Here is a 25,075-nt window from a genome sequence, read left to right as displayed (position 1 = left end):
GGGAGAATGATGCTGTGTGCAATTCATGCCAAAGACAGGGTGATACTTACAAAATTGTACTCTATAAATAACATTTCCGTATATAATTATGCATGTTCTGGATATGCTGTTACGTGTTTTTTCCACTCAGAACTGCAGTGAAAGGGAAAGATGAGGAGTGGTACTTCATCCGCAGCTCTGGCTGAAGGGATTTTGCTGAGGGGTGCTGCTGCAGGCACGACTTTTCTATGGCTCCTGGGAAAGCTCCCTCTGAAGCTGCTCTGACACCACCTTTTAGAGATGTACTCTGCATCTTCTACAGAAATAGTATGCAAAAAAAGCCTATGAATTAGGGGAGCTGTCTGTAACCTATTTTAAGCCACACGCAGGAAGTATCTGGATTGCCTTTAACACAGGTGCAGAACTGGAGGTATAGAGCTTGTTCAACCCGTGTCCCTTCCTTTCACACAACCTAAAGGAAAACCAGAATCTAAACATGGTAGAAGTATTTTTATATCCACTAAAAATTCCTGTTTCCTCCAGGTATGTTTTGATTACTTGATGCTCCTTCTAAATATACTCTGAGTATTATAATGTACTGATGTATACACAAATATATATATAGATAAGCATACCATGTATTAAATAAGCATTTGCATCATCTAAAACCTAACTCACAGTTTCATTGGGCATTTCTGAAGGTGAAAGAAATTCTGTATCTAACCAAAACTGAAAATGGAAACTAGAAAGGTAACCAAAAAAAAAAAAAAAAAAAAAAAAAAAAAAAAGTACTATTACCATTCCATTCCTCAGTTATCATTTTGGCCAAGAAAAACTGAAGAAGTAGTTAGATCTAGCAACAAAGTTATCCTGAATAAATGCATGCTATCTGCACATCTTGCACAGCAAGCTATGATAAAAGAGCATGAAGGCTTTGGACCCAAGCTCTCTAAAGTTAGGAAGTGCCAGAAAAAATTACACAGGCAATTTTCTTTTTTCCCCTTTGCACAGGCATGTTGTGATACAGACTCTAGTTCCCCTCCTAGTTTTGCTCCAAATAATTTCTACCTTAATCTCTGCAATGAGGAAAAGAGATGATTGCTCAAGAGCTGCTCCTCAACAGCTTTGTCCTGTTTCTTTAACCTTCAGCCTTTGGCCTGGTTTAGTGGCACTGCAATGAGGGGACAGTCGTCCAAGGCTCCCTCTGGAGTCAGTGGGGAGATATTAGCACTTCCTCGGGGGTTTTCAGTTCAGTGTAAAGTCTGAATTACTTCTTGGAAGTGTTTCTGTCCTTTCTGCAGGTGGGAGCCAGTGGTGAATAATTGCCTATATCATGCACTTTGAGTATTTAAAAGTAAGTGAAATAAAGCTGGCCCATAAGCCTTGTTCTGCTCCTCTTCTCAAAGCAAAGATTAATTTCCATGTGGGATTGGCCATGATACACACAGCTTCGGAGCCTGAAAGCTTCACAGTTTATGTTTTTTCAAGACCCTCTAAAATGAGGGGATAACACAACTCCAATTTGCTGAGAGCTGAGGCCCTCAGTCTGCTACTTCTGCTAAAATCTGCTGGTTTTGATTTCAAATGTGCATTATATGTTGATTAAAAGGGAGCTGTCATTGCCTTTGGTTGTAGCTCTGTGTAGATGTACCAGCACGCAGAGCTCAGGACAGGCCCAGGGAAATGCACCTTGTAAGTCTTGTGCAGGGCCTTGTGTAGGTGACCAGGCTGGGACCTTGCAGGATGCTCTCAGCTGGAGAGGGCAGAGTGTCCTTCTCCACAGCTGCATTCAGTCATCTTGTCTGCACAGATATCTTCTCCTTCCCTCGCCTCATTCATCAGTTGAGCTTACAATTTCCATTAGTCCAGGTGCTCCTGCCCCAGGTCTCCTTTCCTCTAGGCCCTCTTCACTTCCCTCAGTCACATCAGTCTGGATTTTCATTCCCCTGAGCCACATCAGGGACCTTCCCTTCACTTGGCTACCTCATCCCTGTGCAAAGGGCTCTTGAGAATAGCTCTTAATGAGAATCTCCATTAGGAAGCCATCTTGGCAGTGAGGAACCATCTTGGCTCCTCTTTGAAGCTACATCTGCAGGGTAGCACCGCGGCCACTGTGGTGGGATTCTGGTTCAGATAAATTACCTTCCACTTGCAGCAGTTTTTCTTGCAGCCTTTTGGCTTTGCTTGTAGGTTTCTCATCCAAAGAAAATCCTGACTTCATTAAAACATTGGTCCTGTGGGCTTTTGTGTCATGCTGTGAGTGCTATTACTTACGCTTACCTTAGGGAAAAAAACATGCCAGCCTCCAAAGTTCAGAGGTAGAATCAGGCATGACTGCCAACTTTCCTACGCTTCAGGTTTTCCATACTGAAATCTCCACTTGAGTCTGAATGTTTTGAAAATGTAGAGACCAGAATGTCTGGCGACCACTTTTGGGTTTTAATTTAATCTCACTGCTTTTAGAGTCACAGGCACAGACTTTGGTCTGATTAGACTGAGTTTATGTATAGCCCCAGTAAATGTCGGTCATTTTATTTTAGCTAGGAATGGTTTAGATCATTCACCCTAAGAATGTAACACTGAAGTCATAAGCTTAGTTAAGCAGAAATCAAGAGGTAATGTTTATAATTGATGAAATGGAAAAAAAAAATAACAAAGAACAACTTTGGATTAACTTCCTATGTTTTTCCTGCTCACAACCTGCTTTTCTGGACAGAAGAGAAACAGCAGATGAAGAGGCGATGAACTCTCCAAAACCATTCCCCAGCCATTGCCTTTTAGAGCCTAAATCATCTAATTTGCAGTAGATTCTGTTTCTATGTCCCACTGGTCAAAAATCAGTTAATTCATATCTATGTCATTACAGCATTACTAGAGCTTGTAAGGTCCCAGTGATCTTACACATATCTCAACAGAGCAGCCACGCTGACTCTCAAATGCTTTATAGCAGCCTGCTTATAACTCATCATCCAAAGCTGTGATTTCTCTCAAAACCCATCCACACTGAGAAGTCAGCTCCTCACAAAGCTTGCTTGCCTTTTGTCTGATAGATGACTTCCTCTGTTTCAAAGATAAATCCTTAGCATGTCCCTTACAACAACTGAGATTTGTTGAAAGTGTCCAGCAGAGGGCCGCAAAGACGATACGGGGCCTGGAGCACCTTTCCTATGAGGAAAGGCTGAGAGACCTGGGTCTGTCTGGCCTTGAGAAAAGAAGACTGAGAGGGGATCTTATCAATGTTTACAAATATCTTAAGTGTGGGAGACAGAGGGATTTGGCCAACCTCTTTTCAGTGGTTTGTGGGGACAGGACAAGGAGCAATGGCCACAAGATGGAGCCCAGGAAGTTCCACACCAACATGAGAACTTCTTCACGGTGAGGGTGACAGAGCACTGGGACTGAGTCTCCTTCTCTGGAGAAATTCAAGGTTCATCTGGACACCTATCTGGGCAACCTGCTCTAGGGAACCTGCTTTGGCAGGGGGGTTGGACACGATGATCTCTTGAGGTCCCTTCCAACCCCTACAGTTCCGTGATTCTGTGATTCTGTGAAATAAGCCACTGTGAGCCACTGAGCCACTTTGGCCTCTTGGGCTGCACGGTTTGCACCACAGCAGTGACCAACTCATCTGGACACCAATGTGTAGCTCAAAATGACAGCCTTATTGAGTCAGTAACTTGACCACAACAGGAGGAAGATGCAGTTTTCACACTTTTACTCAGTTTTTCTCATATTACTGATAAAACTGACACTGGTGGTTTTGCCACTTAACTTTGTGATCCTATATAACACTACAGTGTCGCCCTATTTGAGCATCATACTTCTGCCATGAGGTTTGCTGGCTTCTCCCATGAATCAGGCACACAGATCACAAATAAGCCCTCCATTAAATAGTCCTGTGAAAGGTTTCACTGTTTAGGATCACCTTGTCTGGCTACTCAATATTGGAACCACAGATTATAAAACTTGTATTTTCTCTTCCCATTTTGGAGTTAATTTTGGTGGAACAAATGCTGTCAGAGCAATATAGATGTACAGGCAGGTTTTGAGCTCAGAAATCGTGGCCTGTCTAGTCCTGTTGAAACATGCTGGAGAATTCCTACCAAAGGTATGAAATTAGTTGATTCAAGCACACAAAAGAAAAATAGTCAAAACAAGAGTCGTTTGAACCCAAGTGGATATCAGAGGTACTTGAAACCTTAGTGAAGATCTTTTCCTGAGAGAGGGCATCTGTAGATATCTCATGCCCTTGAGTAGTCCTTTTTATTGGGAGGACAGGGTAGTTCATTTATGGTGGAGCTGTGGAGGGCAGTCAATCCACCTGTCTAATAAAATGACATAAAGGAGAAGAGATGATGGCAAAATTGGGGATGTGTTTGTAGAAACACAGCTCAATATTTTCAAGACATGGCAGTTTCAGATAGGTGTTCTCAGCTAACAGTGTACCCCTTAGAGCTGATCCTCTGGTTCCTGGTGGTCAGGTTAGTCTGAGTTGTTGCTCACCTGGTCCGGTCTTTCTCCTGCATTGCTCTGTGAGCAGCCAGCACAAGCTGCAGCTGCAGTAGCTCCTTGTTGCGTGAATGTCATGCAGTATCTCTCTCCTAAGTAACAGAGAGAGACTCCACATGGCTGATACACCCCCTGAGTGTTGACTGTTATGTTAGAATACAAGGCTTCATAATGTTCAAAACGTTCATGAATCTCAGACTGCAATAAGGGCATCACGAAGAGTTACTTTTCAAAACACCAGCAAGACCAGTGCAGCTCTTTCACCTTTGCTCTCCCATCTGGAAATGGTTTCTCGTCCTACTCAAATGGCCTATTGCATGCAGCAGAGAAATAAAAGAAAAAAAAAAAAAAAACAACAACACGTAAACAAAACCAAACACATTGTTTTTTCCCTTCCAAAGCCTTCCCAGCAGGAAGCCACCGTCACACCCCCTGTAGTAGCTTTGGGCACTTCTGTCATGCTGCAGTGGGACACAGCCAGCCACCCGCAATGCCTCCCTGGAGCCCTCACAGAGAAAGGCTGAGCAACAGCTGCCCACCTCAGCCCTGAGTCCCCACTTCTTGGCAGTGCCTCATTCAGGGACAAAAAAAAAAAAAAAAAAAAAAAAAAAAAAAAAAAAAAAAAAAAAGTTAGCTGAAAGGGTCTTGATAAGTGCCTGTTTCACTGGTTTATATACGAAGCCATTAAAATAAGATTGTGAAAGCAGTATCCATGGAGAGAAAGATGTCTCAGTAACGAAATGGTGATACAAAAAAAATATGAATAAAAACAGGATAAAAACACCTGTAAGTACTTTATTTTAGTATCACCGAGGCTTGGAAATGTAGAGAATCCTCCTCATTGAAATGTGGTCTTGCAATTCATAAAAATCCGGCGCATGAGTAGCAGAAGAGTCTCTTGCACTCCGCAAACCAGTCTGGGCTGCACTGTGTGCTCCCAGTTAACTCTTGCTCGATGCATGTTCTATTCCTCTTCTAGATGGCGCCAGTGTCTCGCTCCTGAGTTTTGCATCCCTTTCTGCTAACTTTTGACAACTGCTGTTGTTTATCGCAGTCTTGGCTTCATGGCTTAGGATGTTTTCTGCAGATTTTTTTTTTTTAATACTATTTTTAAAAAATACTTGGTTTATGCTTTATTATTGTTGGATGGAACATGCTAGCTTACATCAAATATGAAAGATTAATGATCTTATTCCAACTATTTCTATAGCCTAGAGTCTTTTCTCCTCTCTGGAGCATGGCACGATGGTAACAGACACTGTACGAGCAGAACGGAGCCTGTCTGAACCAAGGCACCCCAACTCACATCCTGGGATGAGATCAGGATGCTGCTTGGTTCACCTTCCCACAAAACAGGTTTTGGGGTGCCCTTTCACATGTAACTGATGCAGTGAAATTTATCTTTTATATGCCACTGCAGTTGTTTCAAACCTCTTTACTGCTTAAAGTCAATTGGTTCTCCCTGAAGGACAGATGCCTCTGGTTAGGAACTGAAATCAGTTTTCCCATGATCCAGCTGTTTCAAGAACTGATAGCTTTTAATTTCAGATGCATCATGCAAAGACCTAGCAAAAGGTGCTGCTAGCTCTAAGGGTCTATTATTTTTAATAACATTTTTAATACAAGGGTTATGTTGCTTTGTAAATTGTGGACCAACATTCTGTTGGTCTGCCTACCCTGGCTAACAGAATTATGATTATATTGCTTTGCTAGTCAAAATCTTTCTCTGTCACAGGGTTTTCTATATCATGTGTCATCCAAAAACCACTCAGTACCCTGAGTGCCCTCAGTAGAACTGGGATTTTCTGGCCTTTCAAGTGGGACTGCTGAAATAAGAAGTAGGATTTTGCAGCACACCTGAAGGTTAATTATGGTTTGCATCATTCTGATTTCCTTCGGGAGCTCATTCCACATTGGCAGCCCTGCGCTGAAAACATCTGTCTGTGACTCAGCGTCTTGATGCTGAGATTTGTTTCAGCAGACAGCAGCAGCCTGGGTGGCTCAGGGGAGAGGTGACATTGCTGCAGTGGGTCCCCATGCTGTGGACCAGAGGCTTTTCTGCCCCATTTCTGGGATGGGCGTTGCACCTCAATGCCTCAGCCTTGGTAATGCTGAGGGCCTGCTATTTCCATCCCTGCAGCTTGCCTTTTACTCACAGCTCTGCAACCTCTCTCTGAAGCAGTCGAGACAGTACTTTCCAGAGCCTGTAAAGTAGTGTTTTTCACTTGTTGTCCTCATGCTCTTGTCATTTTTCATGTTCTTTTCATGGCTTTGCACCTGCAAACCCAGATATTGTTGTTATGATGGGTTTTCACAGGAAGCAGCCACCACTGGCGTGAGATTCACACCTTATTTCCCTCCTTTCTTACCTTTCATTTTGGAGCTTTTTAGTTTAGAGAAAACCAGGAGGATGCTCATCTGGGTCTGCTCTTCCTAGGTGGTCGCTCAGAGAGTTTTCACTTTTCCCTGTGGACTTTTTTTATTAATTTTTCCTCCTAAAATAACTTTTATCATTAGCTGGAGACCCTGTAAATGTGTCTCTCTGAATATTCTTCATTCAACATGGGGAAAAGAGTCTTCTGCCATCCTGCAGTCACACCTCTTATAATAAAAATACCTGAATCAGGTGATGTATCAGGAGTCCATGATCTCTCTTTTTACATATATTATATACAGAAAGAATATTCGTATATATAAAAGGAATTTCTGAGTTCAAACTGGACAAAGCTTCATTGAAGCACATTTTCTTCCCGAAGCCACCTCAGTAAACAGAAGAGACTGGTTTAATCCAGACGACTGCAAAGTGTCATAGGAACCACTCTACAGGTAGCAACTTGCTTTCTTCCTTTAGCAGAAACCGGCAGGGATTTTAGCAAATTGTGTGCATACAAATAGAGATCAAAGAGTACTCACACCCACAGCTCACACAGAACTCTATAAATTACTGGAATGGTTAAAAAAAATCCTTAATCAAATAGGAAATGGTAAAATTATATGACAAGTAGGCATCCAAAGAACTCATTAAGAGGAAGAGCAAGAACCAGCATGTCTGAAATTCAGCTCACCCTATTCACACAAGACCAACTCACTTTGAAAGTGGCATTGACACATCTTAGAGAAATGATTCCAAGTCATTTTTCAGGTATTTTTAGTATTTTTATAACATGATTGCTCATTTTTCCAAACACACAAGGGAGAAGGCTGACCTTTTCAAAGATGAACCGATGCTTCACTAGGAACAGGTCTCTCTAATAGAGGCTTTGCCACCCTGCGGCTCACATTACATGAAATCTGTTGAGAAAAGCTATTAAAGCCAGCGACAAGAAGGGGATGAGACATGTGGGTAACAAATTATCCAGTTTTACAGGAAGTATTTAAGCTTGTGGGTACTGTGGCTGGATGTGGAGGCATTCTGGCTGCATTTACATAAGATGCTGGTGTGGCTTCTGTAGGACAGCAATATGTGACTTTCTCAGGAGACCGCCTATGAAACCCCCAGCTTTGCCCATAATCTCCAAGATCAAGGTGAGCAAAGATGTTAAGCCTGGAAGAAGAATTAGGTTTTGCTTTCAGTGGAGATAAAATTCAGGTTGCTTGATTATGTGCGTCTTGCATCTTGAATACTGATTCCCACTCCTTCCTCACACCCATGTGTAAATACCCAGGAAAAGTCCTTCTCTCGCTCCTATAGTCTAGGAGAGTGGTCTGAAGTGTTTCTGGGTGCTCCTAAGTTGTGCTGCTTTTATCTGATGTTCATACACTCCTTCCACAGAAGAAGGCAATCAGGGCTTTACTCCATGCCAGAGGAAGTCCTCGGTATGCACTGCTGATTTGGATCTGAATTTTGTGTTATCTGCTCTAGTCCTCTCTTCTTTCAGTAAGTCACGTCAGTGAAAACAATAATCTTGTGTGCTGAGACACAATATGGACTTCTCGGTACTTCCAAAATACATTAGAGACTGGAATATTATTCAGAAGTTGTACCTACCCTTTGTCAATGGTGTTAGTAGATGGTAGGCAAAAGGCATGCTTGAATTTTGGATATAGCATGGACTGCTTGGACTAAATTTACTTTCATACATTGATATTATAAAGTTCTTCAGAGACTGCGTGGTAGCAACAATCTACTCTTAGAACCAAGAAAGAAGAAATATACAATCAGTGAAAAGGTGAGGGAAGTCCGTATTCTTCAAGTCAACATCTGTTTTGAGAAAAACAAAACAAAACAAAACATGTAAGAGCTGCTAGGATATAATATACATATTGATGAGGTCAGGAGAAAAAGAGTTCTCAGAACTACTTGAGTAATCCATACAAAATTGAGACTATCAGTTCAATCCACCAGAACTAAATGCAGGTAGAAATCATTTTATTTTTGGTTTCTGGATCCTGCAGAGGGTGTTGAAGTACTTCTTAATGCAGTCTGTCTGCATGTTTATTTTGCTGGTTCATAAAACTGAAGAAGACAGTAAAACACATCCCCTGAAACCATAAACCTGCCTTCAGTTCTGTGCTCAAATCAGCATGGAGATTTGGTTTTCAGAATTTAGTCCTCCATCGACATGGAGATATTCCTGAACCTGAAATGCAAGGAGCACCGTATAAGCCCACTGTCCAAATTTTCGGTCCTTAAAAGTTGAACTGCTGCTACTCCGAAATCCAATTTCTTTAGAGCACTCTGACTCTGCTGGGCTATTTTGTTCAGTGGGCTGCAGCACTCTTAGGCTTTTTTAACATTAGAAGAAAGCACAGTCTCAAAGACTCTGTCCCTTCTGACAGACAAGAATCTGTCACCTCTCAGATCATCCTTGACGTATAACCTCTCACCCATGATAAAGTCAACAAAGCCCATCGCTCTTCATTAGCACTGGCAAGGAGAGAGTGCAAACACATAACGAACCTTTGCAACATTGTCCTGAAGTCTTGTGATGGTTTGGGAGCTGACATGCTGGACGTAGAATAACAATTACTTGCAACAGAATACTGGAAGGACTATTTTAGGTGCTGTGTAATTTACCCATCGAGTTAATGACCAGAAACAAGTAAATTTAAAAAGAAAATACTGCATTTAAGAATCTGTGTCTCTTTGCCTTAACTAACACTCATGTATTCTGCAGTCCTTGTCTTCCTGGACAATTCAGATGGGCAATGCTGTTACCGGTATGAGACTGTGGGAAGGAAGCACTGTAAGTCAAAGCACTTCTAGATACTTCCCTAAATAGATGTATTTTACATTAAAAAAAAAAATGTTTTCCAGCCCTGTTTTCTTTACTCTTATGAAGATGACCTCTTAGGAGAAGTTTTTTCCACCAGAAGACTGTAGAGGCAAAGTCTACAGAGTCTCAAATGTTACTTTCTTTTGGCATATGATCATCATGAGACAAAAGCCCAAACTTATTTCAAAATTAATATCCTTACATTTTATTCACTTTCATGATTTTCTCACTGGAGAGGCCGCAGTATTCATATGTATCAGGAATGAATGCATATCAATTCACTTCAAACAGCCTCTGTTACTGCATAGGTAAGTAATTTTGCCTTGAAAAGAGACCCTTTCCTATTTGGCAATGCATGCACTAGACATCTGTAGAGTTTTTGCTTTCTGATTGCTTAGATCAAAGTCATTAAGCCATTTCCTGAAGGCTTTTTTTTTTGCTTTTGCTAAGAAGTTGCTAAGGACAACCAGCCTTCAAACAAAAAAACATCCAGGTGGATTTCAGCAGATAAAGATTTGCTTTAGCATAGGTGTCCCAGCTCCTCACAGTCAGATGCACTCTAAAATAAACCAGGCAGGTCCTTCAGCTCCTTTTGAGAGTTTTCCAATATTTTACGTACTTAAGAAGGTCGTACTGTAAACTGGGGGTTGTGCACATACCTTGATTAGTGAAATCTCACTTCATCCCCTGACAGAGGTGCAGTCATAAGCGAAGGACACAGAAGTGTCAGTTCAAGCCTTGCTCTGGGGTCAAAATGAAGGTTACATAAATAAAGTAGTTGTTTTTTCAGACTGGAGAGCCAAAGACAGGTGGTCTGTGAGGTTGGCAATCACTTTCCTTTGTGTTTTCCTTGCTAGTGTCACTGGAATACTCTGCTCACCTCACCTCCGTAGGTTACCTTGGCTCAGGCAAATAATTCTTTAGCCTCCAAGCACTGTCCTATGCCACCAGGCAAGCATTTGTGGGTCACCACGAACAAAATGTAAGCAGGCACCCTGTATATTAAGTGAAATGCTTATCAGTATTCTAATATGGTTTTCTCTGCTGTGATGGGATCAAATCATGGTCATAGTCCTGATGGTGTTCTCCACATGCTCATTGCAGAAAGGGCAATAAGGAGTATGGACTTACTGACTAATTCATTCAGTCCCATCCATCTGAAGTACAAATCAGTAATGCCTCGTACAGCAGTAGCTCCTTTGGCAGTCTCTCTTTTCCCAGAAATCTCCACCTAGCTGTCCTCTCTTTTGCCTTTAGTGGGAAACGCTTCAACCCCTGTCCCTGTTGAATCACGCATGCATTGCTTAAGGGAGGGTGGTTTGGTAAATTCTTGGTAATGGGCTCCTTGAGACAGATACTAAGAATTTATTCTTTATACCAAGAATAGGAATGCCTGGATGCTTATGATTAGCGTTGACACTTTGGTTTGGTAGGCAATCATTAGTATATTTTTCTGTGTCTTCCTGCCAATGACCCTTTCTCTTAATTTGGACGCCTATTTTCTCATGATGTCATTTTTTTATTTACTTGAGAAATCTGCTGTTTATCAGCAGTTCAAACCATTTAACATTGTAGACAATCTGGGAACATTTATGGTGTGTGAGAACGTCTCTCAGCATGCATTATTTCACTATTACTATGGACCATATTTCTCAGAATGAATGTTTTATAGACTCTTGCTCTTCCCAGGGGTCTCTATTTTTAAATTTACCAATGGGAAGTTTTTTTCCAGTAACTATAATCTAAGGTTTAGATTCCTTTTCTATTGTAAATGATGCTAGTGTTTACTGCCTGTCTCAAATCTTAGATGTTCAGAGCCACTGGTAAATGCTGTTAGAACCTCCTTGTCCCCATACTTGAGAAGATCCCAGGGATGGGTTTCAGGGGCACAGTACTCAGACGACCTTGCTGTCATTCTCCTGCAGTCTTGGCTGCTGAGGATATTTCTTTTTTCACTGGATTCTCCCAGTGTACCCAGCCCTGGTCAGCATTCAGCACAAGCCTTGCAGTAAACACAAAGGGACCATTTCCTCGATCTCTGATGACTCTTCCTTTATTTTTCTCCATACTGCGCACCGTGTTTTGTTGGGGTCTTCTTTCTCTCTCTGCACAGCAGCCCTCCTTCCCTTCTAGACTTTCTGCTTAGCTGCTATTTTCTTACTTCTATCTACCCGCTGCAGGCCTGCTTTGATTACCTTTCCACAGCTGAACAAAATCTAGTAACAGAACTATTCTTTACTTTGCATCTTGATTTAAGACCTCACCAGCAATGATTTGCATGCCTTGGGTCTTGTCCTGCTAGCAACAGAATTTTACCAGTGCTGCAATCAGGTGCTCATACACAAGACAACCTTCACAGGAACCAAATTCTTCCTCCTTCTGAATTACCCTGGGTACCAGAAGCCTCATCCTCTCTCAGGTACTATTCTGAATGATAAGAATCCAGGGTTTCACTCATAGCTGTGTTAGCAGCAGTCCATCTCTTTCTATTGCAGTCCTCAATTTATTAATCCTTTTCCAAATGTTTTCAGATATAAGTGGACATCATTGCTGTGAATAAACCATAATTCCTACAAGAGAATTCCTCAGCGCTGTCTTAGCATTGATCTATGTGCTTTGCTGTTCATCCTGTATTTACCTATTGATTACTAAGTCCACTGGAAGAGATCTCTGCCTGCCTTCTGAGCCCTTCCAGCTACAGTAAACATACCTGAATTAATCATCCTATACTGTTTGAAAAATATCTGCCTTTTTTTCCTCTTGCATCTTCCTGAGCTTCTTGAAGACTCCTTGTAACCTTTCAGAAATCACCTCTCTTAAAATTTCCTAGTGGCTATCTGCCTTTTTCCATGGATTTTTAACCTCTCTTAGAAAAGTATTTAATTTCCAGCACAGGCCAAGTAGTCTCCTACTGCTTCAATAGGAATAGATTCTCCTGCATCAAAATCTACCTTTCAGGTTTAAATTAAACTCCATGTCTTTGAGTTAAAGAATTAAATCCTTAATTAAGTCCTTAATCAAATCCTTCAGGACTAACTTAATACTGAAATATTTCTACCTTGAGGTGGAAACCACGAGACTTTGAATCTTTTTCCAGGAGTGCCCTGGTACTGCTCTATTTCCTTTCCTAACCAGAAGGAAGTAGCTGCTCCCCTACCCTTCTCCAGACATCTCAGAATTAGGCTGCTTGCATAGAGGCCAGCCCTCCAGAGGCAGAGATACCTGTCATAGGGAGGAACAGCTGTAGCAGTGGGCAGTTTGATCATCACTTACGTAAACAGGTGAGCTCATAGCAGTGACTTGCTTGCCAGGTGAACCTCAAAAGGTGTCTGAATCAGCTTCTATGAAATACTGGAGGTACTTGTGACCCATGTAGAGTGGGAAGCTGGAAGCTCTCTGTCCAAAATGCTCCTGGCACCTGGTAAAAGCCTAGAAAGAGGCAGGGATGTAATTCCAATAGTTGCTGGAGAAAATGATAGAAAAGGGAGGCATAAAAATTCATTGACTATGAAGGATACTTCTATAGTAAAGGGAGTGTACACAGCCAGATGGACCTCTTATGAACCATAAAGTAATCGCGCTGTTGACACTTTGACTTAAGAAGGTCACAGATTATTATTTAAAAGGAATTGTACATGATTTGAGATGTAGTATCCACTAGTGGAAAACTCTGTAATACTGAGTAAAGGATAGGATAGACTATTGCAATATTCAATAGAAAATGTGGAAAAACAGTTAAAGTCTGGAAAATGGGATAGAGAAATCGAAGTGGAAAATTAGAATGAGGATATCAGTGTAATAGGTATATCAGAAACCTGATGATACATGATAATACTGGGCACTAAGTATCCATGAACGATGCAGACACCTGTGCTGATGGAGCTCTGCTCTGCGCTAGAGAAAACTCTACTTGTGTTAATTACATGTTCATCTATGTGGGTTGCAATTCCAGGTTTCTGAAAGAAAAACACAATATTAGTGTATCGTATTATATTACCATATTGCAAATATGACGGTATTCATGTTACATTATTTTCTAGAATGTTTACTATTATATAATAGCATGTTATTATTGTAGTATTACATTATAGAATCATGGAATAGATGTAGCTGGCAGGCACCTCTGGATATTGCCTAGTGCAACCCCCCTGCTCAAAACAGGGCCAGCTGGAGCAGGTTGCACAAGACTTCGTGAAGGAACAACATTAACATACAGTCACTGTTACCATGGAAGAGCCATTTTGTAGTAGTGACCACGAGCTGCTTGGATTTACAACATTTGCAGGATTGACTGAAGCAAAAAATAAAGCCCAAGGAAATGAGTAAAGTTCACTTAGAGCTGTTAAATTTTACAAAGGGGAAGTACACAAAAGTAAGGATGTTTATTAAGACAGTGTTTAAAAGGGCAGAATTGAATCACTGTACAGCATTGGGACCACTCGAGGGTAACATACTGGAGCGACAAAGAAAATGTCTTCTGCTAATCAGGAAAGATTTGGGAAGGCGCAAAAGGAAGACAGCATAGATAAACATCATTGAAAGGAATGCAATTAAGACCAAGAAAGCTTCCTTTGAAACGCTGAAGTTGTGACCAAATAGGGTGAATGGACAGATCTGTAAGTTGTGCCTACGTGCAAAAATGCAGTAAGGCAGGCCAAAAAAACCATCTCCTAAATCCCTCAAAAATCCAAAGAACACTGGAAATTATTTTTATATATATATAAAAAAAAAAAAAAGGCATAAAAGCTTTCAGTAAACCCTAAAAACACAGAATGCAAAGCCTCTCAGAGGATTGTTTAGAATATTGTAGAATAGAATAGAACAGAACAGAACCAAACAGGACAGTCGGAAGGGACCTCTCCTCACAAGACGTGCCCTCCATCCCTCTGACCAGCTTTGTTGCCCTCCTCTGGATGCTTTTGAGGACCTTAACATCCGTTTTGGATTGTGGAGCCCAGAACTACACACAATACTGTATCCACATCACTGATAAGATGATGAACAGGACTGTCCCGAGAGCTTCAGGGCACAGAAACCCCCTTAGACATCCCCTGGGGCCTTGTGACCCTCACACTCTCCTCAGCACGAAGCCTGCTGCCACCACTGCCATTAGGAGTGAGTTGGTGTAACTCAGTGATCGATGTGTGAAAGATCTGGGGAAAAAATAGCCAAAGGCAGGAAAAAAACAAAAACATATTTATTTGCACTTTTTGGATCTCACTGCTGAGGGAGAGCCTGAATAGCTCTTCTTGCAGAGGGTTTATTAGAGGACATGTCTCAATTTGAAATAAAAATGTCATGGAACAAGCAGACAAAATTAATAAGTCCCCATTTCTTGATCATTTTTGTCTGAAGAGCATCAAAGGAGCTCCAGGTAGAAATCACCAAATTTCTCACTGTTAACTGTAGCTTTGCACTTACAGCTGTCTTAGTACCAAAGAAGTGGAAGACGATTAACGAGAAAAATGGAACCACTAATTAGGAAACTTGATGTGTATAGTGGGCAAATTACTAGTAACTCTGTTAAAAAAACATTGAGAATTAGTGGATCTACGCATAAACCTGACATAGAGAGGAAGAACTTTTACAATGGGAAATTGTATCACACAATTACATTGGAGTCCTCTGAACAAAAAATCACGTGAATAAAGGAGACATGGATGCAGCATACATACCCAAATACTCAAAAAAAATCAAAGAAGGTCTCTTGCCAAGGGGACCTTTTAAAGAAATTTAGCAGCTGTAGGGTAGACGAGAAGATCCTTGTGTGAATAACCAGGAGAGAAATGGTAGGAGCGAATGAACAATTATTACATTAATAACAAATATTACACAGTAGCATAACACATATTATGCTACTGTGTAAAATCTTACAAACATTATTATGCCACTGTGTAAATCTATAATGCACAAATGTTTTTAATATTCTGTGGTGTATTAAGTTCTTCTGCTCAGTGGGTGTTAAATTGGATGAGTTTTATGGTTAAAAATGACCAAAGTGTGCAACCCCGCTTCCATGCAAGGAATGAATGGGTAGCCTCAGGCTCTTCAGCCTGGGAAAGGGGCAATATGGGGATGTGGCAAATGTCTGCAAAACCATGGATGGCCTAGGAAGGGCGAACATTCACATCCAGTCCGGAAATAAAAGGAAAACTGTCACCTCTGGTAATGTCAGAAAGCTGCATGTTGTCTTCCAAATGCACCACTTTTTTCCATACAGGATTGAAGGGTCATCAGTAGAGATTGAAGGGTCATCAGTGGGAGCCAGATTCAGAATACACAAAAGGAATTGTCTTTGCTAAAATAGATGCAAGTTGGGACAACACTACGGGGAAGTGCCAAGTTTGCCTTGTTCCTAGTCTCCTGTGTTAGCCACAGGTGGAGATAGGATGCTGGCCTAGACAGATCCTCATTCCACACCCGCCAGTCTTTTCTTCCTACATAGGAAGAAACATTTTTTTCTGCTCTTTTTCGGTACAAAAAGTAGGGAGTAAAGAAAAACTCAAAAGTTCAAAAGAGATGAAATGATATGCTTTTCACCCATGTAACTCTGCTATACTTTTGTACATCTTTAGTGCACACAATCTGATTCCGCGGCGTGTGTTTTCTACGATAAGCAGTTCTGCAGAGGAGCTCTTCTGTGCAAGATGTTGTGGCTGTCACAGGCTGGCATGGGCAAATTAATTGGAGAAAAAAAAAACATCAAGGGTTACTGAATCTCCCACAGCAAATCCTTAAGCAAGAGGTATTGACAGCTGGAAGATTATTCTGGGGAAGCATCACTACATACTTGACTTTTTTTTTTTATTGAACTCCTCCACAGGTGCCCCTGGCTGGTTCCTGTCACAGACAGGTACCAGAAAAAGGGAGCATTTGTCTGATTCTCTATGACCTTTATCAGCATCGTATATTCTCTCGTCCACATCCATCGTGCAAGGATGTGAAAAACATGTGTGTACATCTGTAGGTTTTATCTTCCAAAACCCATCCTTCAGGATAAGGCTTTTTGTCTGTTTTTTGTTTGTTTGTTTGTTTTGTTTTGTTTTCTGTTTCTTTTGTTTGTTTTGAACAGTCAACCAACAGCAAGATAATGCCTATATTTATTTATAATGCCTATAATTTATTAATATTTTCATCTCTGACACCAGAGAGGACTTTTTCCCAAGCATTCAGCAATAACTAAGATTCAAGCCATTCTTATCATTCTTCCTAATTTAAATAAGGCCGACAATGCACAATGACCAAGGCAGTCCCTGTTTTCTAGCTATGGTCCCTCGTGGTGCTGGTGAACACAAGCAGGACCTGACAGTCTCACCAAGCAGTGTGCTGAAACATATTGGCCAGCTATTCATCTTGGGATCTACTTTTTTTCTTCCATTGAATAGCTGCATGAAGGGAAGCAGAAAATTTATATTTCCACTGCTATGGCCTGCAAACCTTGTGTACTGTATCTCAAGAAAGAGTCAAAGATAAATTGGATGGTACCCTGATAGATGTGAATCTTGGCTGTGGCTAAGATTTGTTATGCAGAAGCAAGGGAAGCTTTCATTATTGTGTTAGCTTTACTACAAATTTGTCATATCAAACAGAAAAGAGACCCTTTCACCCATTTTTTTGAACCCTTGACATCATAAAATTGTCCTCTCAGCTTTTTGCTATTTTTAGCACTTGGTCTTACAATTCTAATTCTAATATGTTTCAACAGCACCAATGATGAATCTGTGAACTACATAGATAAAAAATGAAAAATAGAAAACATCTCTACAGTGGGAGCATTTAGTTCCCACAGCCAATTTGCTTACACTTGCGTATGTTTTCAGGATTGCCTGTGGAGATTTCTAAGGGTGTATGCAGAGGATGCTGTACATAAAGCTGCTGACCCTGCTGAAGCATTTAAGCTTTGCAGAGATGCAAGCAGTGAATTCTAAGACTGAGTAAGTCTGCTTGACATAAGAAAATGGCATTGCTTTACCGATATGTGGAAACTTTTCTATTACCTTCAGAGGTTATAGTGACCATCCTTGCTTATTAAAAAAAAAGAAAGACATGATACTATTGTTAAATTAGAACATTTGGGTTATTTGCTGGAATTGCCTTTGATTAGTAGCGAAATGAAAGGTTTAAATTATCACATAATGATGCTAAAATGATGTAAGTGCTGATACAAATTGGAGAAAAGTAATTTAGGTAGCTCCTAGGAATTATACTTACTATCTGACTGAATTCGCTTAGAAGATGCCTAGGAAATTAATGTGTAGAGTAGAGCAAATGAAGTGCAAAAGGCATATTAAAGGCAATGTTCTTTGGAGCTTTCCACAGAGTGATATTTTTTTGGAGACTGCATCATGCAGTTCTGTCAAGTCATGTTAAGATCCTAAAGGTAAATAGCTGCCGTGATTTTAAAGCATATTAACTTTGTCTTGTTTCCTCTTTACATAAGCCTGTGACTTTCTGTAATAACTTCAGTGTCACAAAATAACCTGGCAAAGTTTATGGCCATCTCAATCAGAGTTGACAGGCTGTAGTCCCACTCCTGCCCTGTGCATGAATACCAGTGTTTGCAGCAACTAAGAAACGTTACATTTCTCAGCACTGAGAAATGCAAAGGATCAATCTCCTTGTCATAGACATGCTCCAACCGACTGGAGATCAGTTACCCTGGTAGGAGCCTTCCTCTCCCCAGCACGGTGCCACATGTGCCACCTGTACGGGACAGGGGTTCCCAGCAGACCAGGACCCCTCTGGGCTTGCTGGATGTCTACCCACCACCTGCTTGGCAAGTGATGTTCTCCTCATGGGGAAATTGGTTTAACTCATGCTAGATTCTTGCAGCAGCAATGCTTGCTTCATTCATAGCAAGGTCTCATGGGAAAGTGAGGGATTTGTGTGAAAAAAAAAAAAAGCTGTGAGATTTCATCTGAATTGAAAATCTGCTGACGGCCTGCTGTGTGTTTTGCTTCTTGTCTGTCAGCCAGGAGAAGTGTTGTTAAAACCAGTCTAGCATGCGTAAAGCAAGAGCAGGGAGATCTGTGCTATTGCTCCAGGAAATCACAGCCTTAGCATGGGAATTCAGTATCAGTCTTCCTGTACAGCACAATTCCTTGGAAAACAGTTACTGGAGATGCCACCAACAGGGCAGAATGCACAGCCCCTTCCCATGGAAAACACTTCATCTGCCTGGGGATATACAGTTTTTGTACTGATGCAACACAGATTAAAAACGTGACAGAGACAGAAGTTTTGGCCTGTGTCCCCACTTCAGAGTGGCTTCTGATTTCAAAGGCATTCAGATTCAAACCCTTGCCTCCACAGCTGGACATCCATGCCAGCCCTGTATGTCCAGGGAAGTGTGTTATCAGAGCCTGCGGAGAGAAGAGAATTCCCCTCTATCCACAAAATTTACTACTTGTGAACATTACTAACCCTTAGTACACTCCTGGCCTGGGAATTGAACAAATTCCTGGTCTTAAAATTAGCTACACCAAAGCTTCATTTGCCTGGTTGTGAGAAGAGTCAAGCAGAGCTAATTGTGGCATAGATAGTGAATCTTACTGCAGATAACGACAGCTACAAAAAGTACATTTTCATTGTGTCATTCATTTTAATGAGAAGTAAAATAAGCTGATGCAGGAGATCCTGGGCAAGAGAAAGCTTTGTTATGTATAAAAACTTCTCTACTTCTTACCCGGTCTATTATGTGAAGAATGAGTCACATTTTTGACAGTCGTGGATGAGAAAAGTTGTGGCTGCAGGACTGCGAGTACAAAGGGAAGCAGATGGATGGGTGCTGGAACATGCTGAACAAACAGCTTACTTCATTTTGTTTATTCTCTTCTAAAGCACTCGGTCGCTGGGTATTAGGAATGTTACATAAAGCTAAAACCGTTGTGCTAATTTTTCTCTGGTGTCATGCTCCAGATTTAAAGAGAATTACAGCTTTGGTCTTGTAGCAACAATAACAAACCGGCAGAAACATCTCTGCCAAACAAAACTGAATTAAATCATGTATTTGCGTTTATTTTCTTTCTGCAGAAAAAGAGCAGTTAGCCTTTGCCCAGCCTGTCTTCATTGCACTGAGGACTCTAAAAGCAAAACAGCAGGCAGTTTATAAAAGACATAGTGAGCTATCTCCTGGTTTTGCTGTAAAACCCCATGCAAGCTTGAGTGACGATCAACCATTCCTGTAGCCAGCCCACCTCAGGCTGCTCAAACCTTTCCAGGCTAGTCCCAAACATTAGTGGTACTGGTGAACAAGGTCAACTGGTGGACAAACCACCCCAAAGATGGGTGCTGAGGTGCCCCCCAGGCTCGGTACCCAGGCACGTGGGGCAGCATCATGCCCCCGGCTTTCCTTGTCTTCTGCAAAGAAACCCAGAGTTGAGACTAAAACATTGAAGATAAAAACCAAAGATGGCATTAATCAGCTCAGTCTGGGCCGCTTTCCAGAGCACAGTGGTGTGGGATGTGTGGGTGACAGCCTGCCCGTAATGCTGAATGATTCCTGTCCTACGAGGGTGGAGGAACCCGCTGCTGCAGGATCTCCCTCTGCCCTCTCCCACCCTTGCCACCATCGCCTCCAGCCTGACTCAGCCAGTCTTGTTCAGTATGTGCCAGTAAAGAGGATTTTGCTACATCATTTCACAAAAGCATGTAGTCTGTAACAGAGACGAGCTTAAATTAATTCTCATTTTTATCTGGGGAGACACTAGTTGCGAACGAATTACCAGAGAAATATATAATACAAGGCTGGAAATTTCATTTGTAAATGGACATTTTTCACAACTGATGACCAATCATATATAAACAATTAGGTATTTCCCTAAAATTCCGATTAAAAAACCTGAGACTAAAGGTCACATTATTATCTCCTTCAAAATCGTATATATAGTCAATTTTCATATAGTATTTTAAAATACAGTTTAGTAAGCATCCAAAGCCCTAAACTATTTCACTGTAGGATAGAAAATGTTGCCACTAAGATCCAAACCCCAAGTTTTACGTAAAGAAACATAATTAAAATCCAGACCCAGGACAAAAATTTAAACTTACGTTTTATGTCAGGTGCAGGTGGTGCCTGAAGGAAGAACATCGTACGTGCTCCAGGGAGAAACACCTCTGGCAGAGGCATGTGGTCGATGTTGGATGGAAAGAGCAAGGATTTTGGGTCTCCCAGGAGGAGCCCCCCCAGCCTCTCTGGGCAGCCTGGGCCAGTGCTCAGCCGCCCGCCCAGCACAGAAGTGCTGCCTGGTGCTCAGAGGGAGCCTCCTGCCTGCCCCTTGGTGCCCACTGCCCCTGGCCTGGCGCTGGGCACCCCTGAACAGAGCCTGGCTGCGGCCTCTTTGCCCCCTCCCTGCGGGGATTCCCAGCCCTGGGGGAGATCCCCCTGAGCCTCCTCTTCTCCAGGCTGAGCAGTCCCAGCTCTCCCGGCCTCTGCTCACAGGAGAGGTGCTCCAAGTCCTTCCTCATCTTTGTGGCCCTCTGCTGGGCTCTCTTCAGTATTTCCACATCTCTCTTGTACTGGGGGCCCAGAAATGGACCCAGCACTCCAGGTGTGGCCTCACCTTCCTTGACCTGCTGGCAGTAATTTGTGTACCGTAGTCCAGGACACCATTAACCTCCTTAACATCAAGGTCACATTGCTGGCTCACACTGAGCTTGGTGTCCACCAGGACCCCCAGGTCCTTTTCTGCCCAGCTAGTTTCCAGCTGATTTGTTCCTCTTCAGGGGCAGCACTTTGCAATTCCTCTTGTTGAACTTCATGAGGTTAAGTATTAGCAGTGACTACACTGATATGAAAGTGGATTTCATTTTAGTTGGAGTTTATGTGGAAAGAATTGCAGGCTATATTTAACAGTGGCATTTAACCACTGGATATAAGATGCATAGCACTAAAACCTGATCATTCTGACTTTGGAACATCATTGGTGTTTTTTATCCAGTTGTTGTGTCATGGTTATTATAAAACAGTCAGCAAAAATACATTAAAGGAAGCTTGTTTTGCATGTGGTTTCTATATTTGTATGAAGGGAGATTTCAGCAGAATAGCACAGGATTAAAGGAACACTTAATATGAGATAAACACAGACCAAAACAAAGAGCTTTCTGAGTAGGGAACTTACTGTAACATTGTGTACAAGTGCCAAGATATATAAACAACAAGTCTTTGGGAGACCATATTTTAAGATAGAGATAACTAGTCGCTGGCAAGTCCTTCAGATTCTGCACTTTCCTTATCCCATCAGTGCGTAATTCTGTAATATCTAATACACACCCACACAAAAACCAACCAGAAGCAATAGAGGTTGCAGTTGCTGACTGTACAATTATTCAAAACACACAATGCAAACAGAAAGTCAGTGCAGCATCAAGGTGACTGGTGGAGATGGCTAGCTCTTTTTTTCCTTTCAAAGGTTCTGAGGCTGTCTCATGTAGGTTTTAATCAAAATCAAAACAAAACAAAACAAAACCTTCCTTTTCTTTCTGAAGACTTCAATGGGCTTTAGATGAAGGCCTTAGAAAGTGTTTGGTGTTTTATCATGCTCTAGTTCAGCCTTTTCAGAGTCAAAATTAGATCGATAATTGTCCAGGAAATGCACTAATGCTCCCGGCCACCATCAATACACAGCTTTTGAAGATCAACAATTATTTCCAATGCCCACAGTTGGGATGGGCAAAAAACATACCCAGTTTTGGCAGTTCATACCACATTTCAGAAGGACATAAAACTATTAAAGGGTGTACAAAAGAGGGCAATAAAGATGGTGAAGGGTCTAGAGGGCAAGAAATATGAGGAACAGCTGAAGTCCCTGGGTTTGCTCAGCCCCGAGCAGAGCAGGCTGAGGGGAGGCCTCATGGCGGCCTGCAGCTCCCTCACGAGGGGAGCGGAGGGGCAGGCGCTGAGCTCTGCTCTCTGGGGACAGCGACAGGACCCGAGGGAATGGCATGGAGCTGGGACAGGGGAGGGTCAGGCTGGGGGTTAGGGAAAGCATCTGCACCCAGAGGGTGCTCGGGCACTGGGACAGGCTCCCCAGGGCAGTGGTCATGGCACCAAGCTGCCGGACTTCAAGAAGTGTTTGGACAATGCTCTCAGACACATGGTCTGATTTTTGGGTGGTCCTTTGTGGAGCCAGGAGATGGACTTGACGACCCTTGTGGGTCCCTTCCAACTCAGGATATTTTATGATTTTGTGAAAGGACAGCTTATTTTATATAAAAACAATATTAGGTGTCTTTTGCTATTCCAGATAAATATTAACATTCTTCTGCCCTCAACGGTATTTTAAAGAGGAACAGCAAACAGTAACAAGAAAACTACAGGCAATTAAAAAAGATGTAATTACTACTGTTGCAAAAGAAACAGCTTGGAAACCTCCTGTGTTTTTCCTTTCTGAATTATTTCTGTTAAAATTGCCCCTACTTCCCCTTTCTTCATGCAGCAGTCACTTTCATCTTCCCATCTATCAAGCCTTATGGCTGACAGCAGATGAGCTACCAGCATTTGATACTGTTTTATTCCTGGATTGCAGAGAAAATGAATGCAGGCTTTGCGATTTTAGTCTCTGGAAGGAGATATGTGTTAGTAGGCTAAGCCGCTGTGCTGAACACATGCAGTGCTAAAATCTTCGATGGAGGTAATTCCTCCTGCTTGCTTGACAGATCAATTTTTATCAAAAATCTCTTGTCATGAAGAAGTGAAACTCTGCCACTGGAAGTTTGTGCCTGCAGAAAGCAAAACATGGCCTGAAGAGGAGGAAAAATATACAGACTTCTTCATTTGGCTTGCTTAGGTCACTTGATAGCTGCCCCAATGCTGGAGATTGCCACATTCACATGCATGGTTCCCGTGGCAGTGGGGCTGATGTGCAAATGCCTTCGTGCCCTTCGTGGCTGATGAACTTGCGCATCAGCTTGATAGCTGTTGGGCTATGCATACATGTCAGACACACAGATTTGCCCAGGTGGGTGTCAGGCAGCTCTCAGCCCCCTTTTCTGCAGTGTGAAGCAGACAACTACCTGCCCGGTGAGACTTGCGGGGATGGAGAGATGCACCAGGTGATGGACCATCCGCAACAGCAGCTCATTTGACTTTAGGAGACAAAATGTAGCTAGCATTCCTCTATGGGACATATTCCTCTAGGGACACTCCAACTAGCCTACAGAAACTGCTGAACAGGGGAAGGAGAATCTGAATATTTGTTTTTAACTGGTCTGCAATGCTTATCTCAAGTCTGAAAGGTGAGCTTCTCTATGCAATGGCAGTGCAGAGCCTGCAGCGGTGGCTTTGCTCACCACTGTGGGATGGAGGGAGCGGGGCCTTCCTCCATGGGCAATGCGCCTGTGCAAGGCTGGAGGAGAGGCAGGTCTGTATAGAAGGGGAATTAAAAAGAATGAGTCACCCCGTCCTGAAACTGGGCTTTTGTGGAGCCAGAAATGTAAAAAGGGAAGAGAGACAGAGGCAAGACAGTGTGTAACTGCAAGCCAGATGGGCGGCTTGCACTCTACTGCGTCCCAAATCCTCTGTGACTTTTGTGGAACTCGAGATGCAGAAGTAATCTGGGTTGTGAACTGTTGAGTGTGATGTGCGCACAGAGTCTTGCAATGAGTCTTTTCATGATATTCTGCGATGGCTTCTCCAGAATTGCTGAAGTTTTTATCAATAAGAAATGTAATAAACTCTCCTCGGAAGCTGAGTCATCCACTGACTGTGTATAAAAAATCCCAAGCAGTCACTCCGGATCTAGCTCGTCAGGTGCAGGGTGAGCTGGCAGCGAAACCCATCTATTCAAACTGAGGCTAAAAGCAAAAATGCAGAATTACTTTATAAAAGGAAGGGAAAAGGTCTGTCCAGAAAGCAGGATGTACTAGAACGTGAATATAGGAAGTCTTGCGGGCAATGAAGATAACCATATCATACGGTGAAAGAGTAAGTTGCAAAACACACTCAGGAAAATAACATGCGATCGATGTCTAACTTTTCTGCATGTTTCAGTCTCTGACCCTGTGTATCTGGGAACAGCCCGCCTATCAGTCCCAGCATGATTGTCACCATGAACCATGTGATAGAGATGCTATCAGACCGCTTCTGCACTGCCTCTGCCGCTTGCAGATAAGATACAGTTAAGATGCAGTCTCAGTGGATGGTGCATCTCGTGAGATAACTCCGAGCCCATAACTCTCCTCCAGACACGGTATTGCTGTCTGAAGCTGTCGTTCCCCATGCTCCTCCAAAGCTTCCTCCTAAAGGGCTCTACCTCTGAAAGCTGCCCACAAGGTCATTTCCTACCCTGCTTTGGTCAGAAGAGGCTGGGTGAGCTAAAACCTCCTGTTTCAGGTATCTACAGAACCTGTCTTTATGGCCAAAGTGGGTTTGG

General features: G+C 42.3%; 1 long non-coding RNA gene across 3 annotated transcripts; it reads right to left on the bottom strand.

The window, feature by feature from the left end:
- Window positions 1–5,091: 5,091 nt before the first annotated feature.
- On the bottom strand, window positions 5,092–21,572 carry LOC137852663 (uncharacterized). 3 transcript variants are annotated; one of them, XR_011093974.1, is made up of 3 exons: window positions 20,754–21,572; window positions 8,477–13,133; window positions 5,092–8,032 (listed from the first exon to the last, which is right to left on the bottom strand). It is a non-coding gene; the product is annotated as an uncharacterized lncRNA (long non-coding RNA). The 3 variants fall into 3 exon arrangements; XR_011093975.1 differs by having other exon boundaries at window positions 5,092–9,068; window positions 10,364–13,133; window positions 20,754–21,571; XR_011093972.1 differs by having other exon boundaries at window positions 5,092–10,447; window positions 12,927–13,133; window positions 20,754–21,566.
- Between the last annotated feature and the right edge of the window lie 3,503 nt (window positions 21,573–25,075).

Source organism: Anas acuta, chromosome 1 (genome assembly GCF_963932015.1).
Source record: "Anas acuta chromosome 1, bAnaAcu1.1, whole genome shotgun sequence".
Lineage (NCBI taxonomy): Eukaryota > Metazoa > Chordata > Aves > Anseriformes > Anatidae > Anas > Anas acuta.
The sequence above is the reverse complement of the archived record's forward strand: the minus strand, read 5'-3'. Positions and strand labels throughout refer to the sequence as shown.